This window comes from Hypanus sabinus, unplaced genomic scaffold (assembly GCF_030144855.1).
Source record: "Hypanus sabinus isolate sHypSab1 unplaced genomic scaffold, sHypSab1.hap1 scaffold_599, whole genome shotgun sequence".
NCBI classification, from domain to species: domain Eukaryota; kingdom Metazoa; phylum Chordata; class Chondrichthyes; order Myliobatiformes; family Dasyatidae; genus Hypanus; species Hypanus sabinus.
Genome location: NW_026781455.1, coordinates 234,146 through 242,522, shown reverse-complemented (window position 1 = coordinate 242,522; position 8,377 = coordinate 234,146).

Sequence of the window (8,377 nt, the reverse complement as noted above, 5' to 3'; positions counted from 1 at the left end):
GCAAAAAGTAAAATAGAGACAGGTGGAAAATGACACTGGAGAGGTCATAATGCAGTATTAAGAAAGGCGGACAAACTTAATAAATATTTTGTATTTGCCTTCACTGTGAAAGACACCATCGGTCTGCCAGAAATTCGAGTGTCGGGGGCAGAAGTCAGTGTAGTTGCGATTACGAAGGAGAAGGTGTTTGGGTTGGTGAAAGGTCTGAAAGTCGATAAGTCACCCGGACCAGATGGACTACACCCCAGGGTTCTGAAAGAGGTGGCTGAAATGATTGTGGAGGCATCAGTAGTGATCTTTCAACAATCACTAGATTCTGGGATGGTTTCGGAGGAATGGAAAATTGTAAATGTCACTCCACTCTTTCAGAAGGGTGGGAGGCAAACAACAGGAAATCATTGGCAACAAAAAACACACAGATTGAGAATAATGGACTGTTTATTTCACTCACGCAGGTATCACGTGTTGAAAACCACAGATGCAAATTCACCCACTAACAGAACTGAGAGGAGTTCCTGGAATAGGGTGCTGAGCTGATACGGAGAGTGAGACAGAAAAGTCGGGGGGGGGGGGGGAGGTGAGAGAGGGTCAGAGAGATGCCCATGTAGTTTGTGGGGCTGAATATTTAGTTTCTCTGCAAAATATTCCAGATTATTCACTCTGCTTCTGTGGCCATTGCAGTTCCAATAGGAACATCCCTCTGGTTAATTCTGCCCCGTTCTGTTCTCCTGTTTGCCACCAGATGCAAACAGACTGAGAACAGAGGGGTTTTCACATCATCGACACAGGTCACATTTGGTGAAAGGTCACAGGCCAAAAACAATACATTCAGGTGCTCAAGGGGAGGGGGATTGGGAGATTGAGAATGTGAAAGACAGCAGAGGTGAGAGAGGAAGGGAGAAAGAGAGTCACAGTCATACAACACAGAAACAGGCTCTTTGGCCCACTGGGTACGTGCTGACCATCAAACACCGTTGACACTGATCCTACCCTAATCACACATTATTGTCTCCACATTCCAAGGGACTGTGGCCATTTAATCTACTGATCAGTGTGTGGAATGAAAACAGGACACTCTGCTCTAGAGTTACCTCCTGAGGCCCCTCCATCTCATTATGCAAGAAGACAACACACTAGGAGGAGAAAGCATCCCAGCCCCTCAAGCCCGGGCCACCACTCACTGGTTGATATGTCCCAGTCCCACACCAGTGCACAAGAATAGAGAAGCCTATTAAAAGTGGTGGATACAGCCCAGTGCCCAGGAAAAGCTCTCCCCACTACTGAGCACATCTGCAAAGAGCATTGACACAAGAAAACAGCATTATTATCAGTGACCCCCATCCAGACCGTGCTCTCTTCTCACTGCTTCCACTGGGCAGGAGGTACAGGAGCCTTGGTCTCACATCACCAGGTCAAGGACAGTTATTACTGATCCAGTGAGGGTAACTTCACTCACCTCAGTACTCACCTGATTCCACAACCTATGGTCTCACTTTCAAGGACTCTACATCTCATGTTCTCAGTATTATTTATTTATCTATCTATCTGTCTTTTTACAGTGCCTTGAAAAAGTATTCAGGCCCTGACACCTTGTTCACAAAAATGAGTTTTGCAGCCAGGGATTCTGATCAATTTAACTGAGAATTTTTATTTGTGAATCACATGCTTCTTTTTTTTGCAGTGGAGCCAGAAAAGAAACAGGGGAAATTGTAAAGTGTGGAAAACTAAGAATTCAAAAACTGAAATATCAGCAGTTCCAAAGTGTTCATTCCCCCCCCCCCCCCTTTGTTCTGTACAGAAGAGGCCAGGTTGACTCGAGGGATTTGGAGAGAGGTCGAGGCAGTTTTGGGGGATGCAGAGTGGAGAAAAGTTGGATCAGCAGACCCAGCATAAATACATCCCAAAGAAGAAGTGTTCAAACTGGAGGATGAGGCTGACAAGGGAAGTCAAAGATGGCATAAAAGCAAAAGAGAGGGCATGGATCGCAAAATCAGTGTGAGGCTGAAAGATTGGAAAGCCGATGAAAACCAACAGAAGGCAACTTCAAAAGCAATAAGGAGAGAAATGTGAAATATGAAGGTAAGCTATCCAATAAAAGTGTATACAAATGTTTTTTCAGATATATAAAGAGACGGGAGAGTGGATATTGGACCAGTGGAAAACCGCTGGACAGGTTCTAATGGGGGACAAAAATAGTGGATGAATTTACAAGTATTTGTGTCAGTCTTCACTGTGGAAGACAGGATGCCAGAAATTCAAGAGCATCAGTGTGTAGAAGTGAGTGTGGGTGCCTCTAATGCCATTCATAAATTTGCCGATTCCACAACTATTGTTGGCAGCAGTTCAGATGGTGATGAGGAGGTGTACAGGAGTGGGATAGAACAGCTGGTTGTGTGGAGTCAAAACAACAACCTTGCTGTTAATGTCAGTAAGATGAGGGAATTGACTGTGGACTTCAGCAAGGGGAAGTCAAGGGAACACACACCAGTCTTCAATGAGGGATCAGCAGTGGAAAGGGTGAGCAGTTTCAAGTACCTGGGTGTCAACATCTCTGAAGATCTCTCCTGGGCCCAACATTAATGGAATTACAAAGAAGGCACGACAGTGGCTGTATTTAAGAGTTTGAGGAGACTTGGTTTGTCACCAAAGACTCACAAATTTCTACAGAGGTACCGCAGAGAGCATTCTAACCAGTTCAGCACTGTCTGGAATGGAGGGGATCAGAAAAAGCTACAGAACATTGCAAACTCTGACAGTAATTCATAGGCCAGTTAGTCTGACTTCAGTGGTTGGTAAGATGTTGGAGTCCATTACTGACCACGAGGTTCTGGGGAAAGAAGGCACATGAAAAAATAGGCTGTAGTCTGCATGGTTTCCTCAGGGGAAATCTTGCATGAGAAAGCTCTGAAATTCTTTGAGAAAATAACAGGCAGGAGAGAGAAAAGAGAGTCAGTGGATGTTGTTGACTTGGATTTTCAGTAGGCCTTTGACAAGGTGCTGCACATGAGGCTGTTGAACAAGATCAGAGCCCAGGGAAGATACTGGCATGATGGCGGATTGGCTGACTGGAGGAGGCAATGAGCGGGAATAAACGGGGCCTTTTCTGGTTGGCTGCTGGTGAGTCGTGATGTTTGCTTTTGGGACCATTTCTTTCCACATGAAATGTCAAGTGATTTCAATAACAGAATCGATAGCTTTGTGCAAAGTTTGTGGATAATACAAAATTAAGTGGAGGGGCAGGTGGTGTTGAGGAAGCAGGGTGTCTGCAGAAAGAATCAGACTGTTTAGGAGAATGGGTAAAGAAGTGTCAGATGGAATACAGTGTAGAGAAGTGTATGGTCATAGACTTTGTTAGAAAGAATAACAATGTAGACTAATTTCTAAACAGGGAGAAAACCCAGAAATCAGAGAAGAGTCTCAGAACACCACAACCCAGAAACAGGACTTTCTGTCCATCTAGTCCATGCTGAACTATTAACCTGCCTTGTCCAATCGACCTCCACCCAGACCAGAACCCACTGTACCCCTCCCACCCTCGTACAATCCACATTTCTCTTGAATGTTGAAATCGAACGTGCATCCACCTCTTCGGCTGGCAGCTTGTTCCACGCTCTCGCCTCTCTCTCAGTGAAGAAGATCCCTCTCGTGTTCCGCTGAAACAGTTCAAGCTCTGTTCACATTTACCCTCTCCATAATATTGCATTGTGAGGGGTATGGATAGGGAAAATAAACCTCTGTTACATCTCCCCTCATTCTCCTACACTCTGGGGAATAATGTCATAACCTGTTCAACCTTTCTCTGTAACTCAGGTCCTCAAGTCCTGGTAACATCCTTGTGAATGTTCTCTGCACTCTTTGAATCTTGTTGATATCCGACCTGTAGGTAGCTGAACAGAAGTGCACACAATTCCCCAAATTGGGCCTCACCGCATCTTCAACTTCAACAGGACATCCAACTCCTTTACTCAGTACTGTGATTTATGAAGGCCAATGTGCCAAAAGCATATTATGACCCTATCTACCCGTGATGTTACTTTCGAGGAATTATGGATTTGTATTCCCAGTTCCCCCTGTTCTACCTCACTCTTCAGTGACCTACTGCTCACTGTGTAAGCCCGACCCTGGAATGACCGACCAAAGAGCAACACCTCACACTTGTCTGCATTAAATTCCATTTGCCAATTTCAAACCCATTTTTCCAGCTGGTCTCCATCTTCCTGCAAGATTTAATAGCTTTGCTTATTCTCCACTACAGCCCAAATCTTGGTGTCATTCGCAAATTTGTCAACATAAGTGACAAACAAGTACAGACCCAGCTCTGATCCCTGTGGCACACACCACTAGTCACAGGCCTCCACTCAGAGAGGCAGCCATTTACAAGTGCCGACCCAGCTCTGATCCCTGCAACACGCACCACTAGTCACAGGCCTCCAGTCAGAGAGGCAGACATTTACAAGTACAGACCCAGCTCTGATCCCTGCGGCACACACCATTAGTCATAGGCCTCCAGTCAGAGAGGCAGCCATTTACAAGCACAGACCCAGCTCTGATCCCTGTGGCACACACCACTAGTCACAGGCCTCCAGTCAGAGAGGCAGCCATTTACAAGTACAGACCCAGCTCTGATCCCTGTGGCACACACCACTAGTCACAGGCCTCCAGTCAGAGAGGCAGCCATTTACAAGTACAGACCCAGCTCTGATCCCTGTGGCACACACCACTAGTCACAGGACTCCAGTCAGAGAGGCAGCCATTTACAAGTACTGACCCAGCTCTGATCCCTGTGATACACACCACCAGTCACAGGCCTCCAGTCAGAGAGGCAGCCATTTACAAGTACAGACCCAGCTCTGATCCCTGCGGCACACACCACTAGTCACAGGCCTCCACTCAGAGAGGCAGCCATTTACAAGTGCCGACCCAGCTCTGATCCCTGCGACACGCACCACTGGTCACAGGCCTCCAGTCAGAGAGGCAGCCATTTACACGTACAGACCCAGCTCTGATCCCTGCGGCACACACCATTAGTCATAGGCCTCCAGTCAGAGAGGCAGCCATTTACAAGTACAGTCCCAGCTCTGATCCCTGCGGCACCCACCACTAGTCACAGGTCTACAGTCAGAGAGGCAGCCATTTACAAGTACAGACCCAGCTCTGATCCCTGCGGCACCCACCACTAGTCACAGGTCTACAGTCAGAGAGGCAGCCATTTACAAGTACAGACCCAGCTCTGATCCCTGCGGCACCCACCACTAGTCACAGGCCTCCAGTCAGAGAGGCAGCCATTTACACGTACAGACTCAGCTCTGATCCCTCCGGCACACACCATTAGTCATAGGCCTCCAGTCAGAGAGGCAGCCATTTACAAGTACAGACCCAGCTCTGATCCCTGTGGCACACACCACTAGTCACAGGCCTCCAGTCAGAGAGGCAGCCATTTACAAGTACAGACCCAGCTCTGATCCCTGTGGCACACACCACTAGTCACAGGCCTCCAGTCAGAGAGGCAGCCATTTACAAGTACAGACCCAGCTCTGATCCCTGTGGCACACACCACTAGTCACAGGCCTCCAGTCAGAGAGGCAGCCATTTACAAGTACAGACCCAGCTCTGATCCCTGTGACACACACCACTAGTCACAGGCCTCCACTCAGAGAGGCAGACATTTACAAGTACAGACCCAGCTCTGATCCCTGTGGCACACACCACTAGTCACAGGCCTCCAGTCAGAGAGGCAGCCATTTACAGGTACAGACCCAGCTCTGATCCCTGTGGCACACACCACTAGTCACAGACTTGCACTCAGTAATGTGTGTACACTCCATAACCTCCCTGCTTTTCCTCACTTCTACAGAGTTTGGTTGTGGCTCGTGGCTAGTCTATCACCTTAACCAACTGGTTAAAGTGTTGGACTAGCAATCTGAAGGTCGTGATTTTGAGTCCCAGCTGAGGCAGCGTGTTTTGTCCTTGAACACGACACTTAACCACGCATTGTTCCAGTCCACCCAGCTGAAAATGGGTACCGACGAAATGCTGGGGGTTACCCTCGCGATAGACTGGGGTCCTATCCATGGGGTGGGGGGAGTCTCGTACACTCAGTCGCTTCACGCCACGGAAACCGGCATAACCACCGGCCTGATGAGCCAATAAGGCTCGGGACAGATTTTAACTTTGACTAACTTAACCACAGTCTCTGTATCTGTCTCCTAAGTAATGCAGATGCAAAATATCCATTTAAGATCTCCCCCATCTCTTTCAGCTCCATGCACAGAAGATCTTCAACAGGACCAATGTTGTCCTTTGCTATCCTTTTGCTTTTATTTTCTCTGTGGAAGCCCTTGGGACTCCCCTTCACCTTGTCTGCCAGAGGAACCTCATGCCTTCTTTTAGCCCTCCCGATTTCCTCAAGTGTTCTCTTGCATTTCTTATACTCCGCAAGTACCTCATTTGTTACTTCCTGCCCCTCCTTGCTATGTACCCCCTTCTTCTTCCCCAGGATCTGAAACATCTCTCGGAAACCAACATTCCCAAAACCTCTTACACTTGCCTGTTATTCTGAGAGGAACATGCATCTCAAAATTCTATGTTTGAAGTTACCAAGCATAACTGTGAAGGACACCATCAGTCTGCAAGAAATTCGAGTGTCGGGGCAGAAGTGAGTGTAGTTGCTATTACTAAGGAGAAAGTGTTTGGGTAGCTGAAAGGTCTGAAAGTCGATAAGTCACCTGTACCAGATGGACTACACCCCAGGGTTCTGAAGGAGGTGGCTGAAATGACTGTGAAGGCATCAGTAGTGATCTTTCAACAATCACTGGATTCTGAGATCATTTTGGAGGAATGGGAAATTGTAAATGTCACTCCAGTCTTTAAGAAGGGTGGGAGGCAAACAACAGGAAATCAAAGGCAACAAAACACACACAGGTTGCGAACAAAAGACTCTTGATTTCACTCACGCAGGTATCACGTGTTGAACACCACAGATGCAAATTCACCCACCGGCAGAACTGAGAGGAGTTCCTGGAACAGGGTGGTGAGCTCATGCAGAGAGAGTGAGACAGAAAGGTGGGGGGGGGGGTGGTTGTGAGAGAGGGTCAGAGAGATGCCATGTAGTTTGTGGGGCTGAATATTCAGTTTCTCTGTAAAACATTCCAAATTATTCACTCTGCTGCTGGGGTCATTACATTTCTAATATGAACATCCCTCTGGTTAATTCTGCCCTGTTCTGTTCTCCTGTTTCCCACTGGATGCAAACAGACTGAGAACAGAGGGGTTTTCACATCAGAGACACAGGTCACATTTGGTGAAAGTTGAGATTTCTTTTGTCACCTGTAACACTTAATTTCTATAAATGTTCCATGGAGAACATTCTGACTCACCATCTGGTATTGGGATGGAAAGGGGCCATTACACAAGATCAAACTTTGTTGCAGAAACTGATAAAATTAGTCTTCTCCATCATGGGTACCAGTCTCTGTAGTCTCCAAGACATCTTCATGGAGCAGTGCCTTTGGAAAGCAGTGTCCATCATTGTGGATCCTCACCACCCCGAACGTGCCCTCTTCTCGTGGTTACTGTAGGGAAGGAGGTACAGAAGCCTGAAGGCACTCACTCAGTGATTCAGGAACAGCTGCTTCCCCTAAATGATATGATTCCTAACTGGACAGTGAACCCATCAACAGTAACTCACTACTTTTTAATCTCTGTATTTTTTGCATTACTTATTTTACATTAATCATTTAATAGACATCTATGTAATTACTGTCAGTTTTTCCCCTTACATCTATTTAATGATTAATATCCCATTAATGTGGTCACCCATTTCTTATCCCTTAGTTCCACCCTTATAGCTTCAGTAGTCGAGCTCTCCGGCCTGTCCTGTTGGAACACTGCTGTGACAATTTCCCTGACTAGTAATGTCACCTCTCCCCCTTTAATCCCCCTGGTCGGTCATGTCTGAAACAATGGATCCCCACATCACTGAGCAGCCAGTCCTGATCCTCCTGCAATCAAGTCTCAGTAATGCTACAATGTCATAATTCCACGTGCTGATCCATGCCCTGAGCTCATCTGCCTCTCCTATAATACTGATTGCATTGAAATATACACAACCCAGAACATTAGTCCCACCGTGCTCAACCTTCAGTTCCACACCTCCACAGTAGTTTAGCCAAGGGTGAGATGCCAGAGGACTGGAGGATAGTTAATGCTCTATTGTTCAAGAAAGACTCTAAGAACAATCCAGGTAAATTACAGGCTGGTGAGCCTGACATCAGTAGGAGCTGACATTGGCTTAACGTGAGAGGACAGAGAGTATTGGAAGCTGGTTGTCTCTCTACTAGAGGCCTGTGACTCGTGGTGTCCACAGGGATCAGTGCTG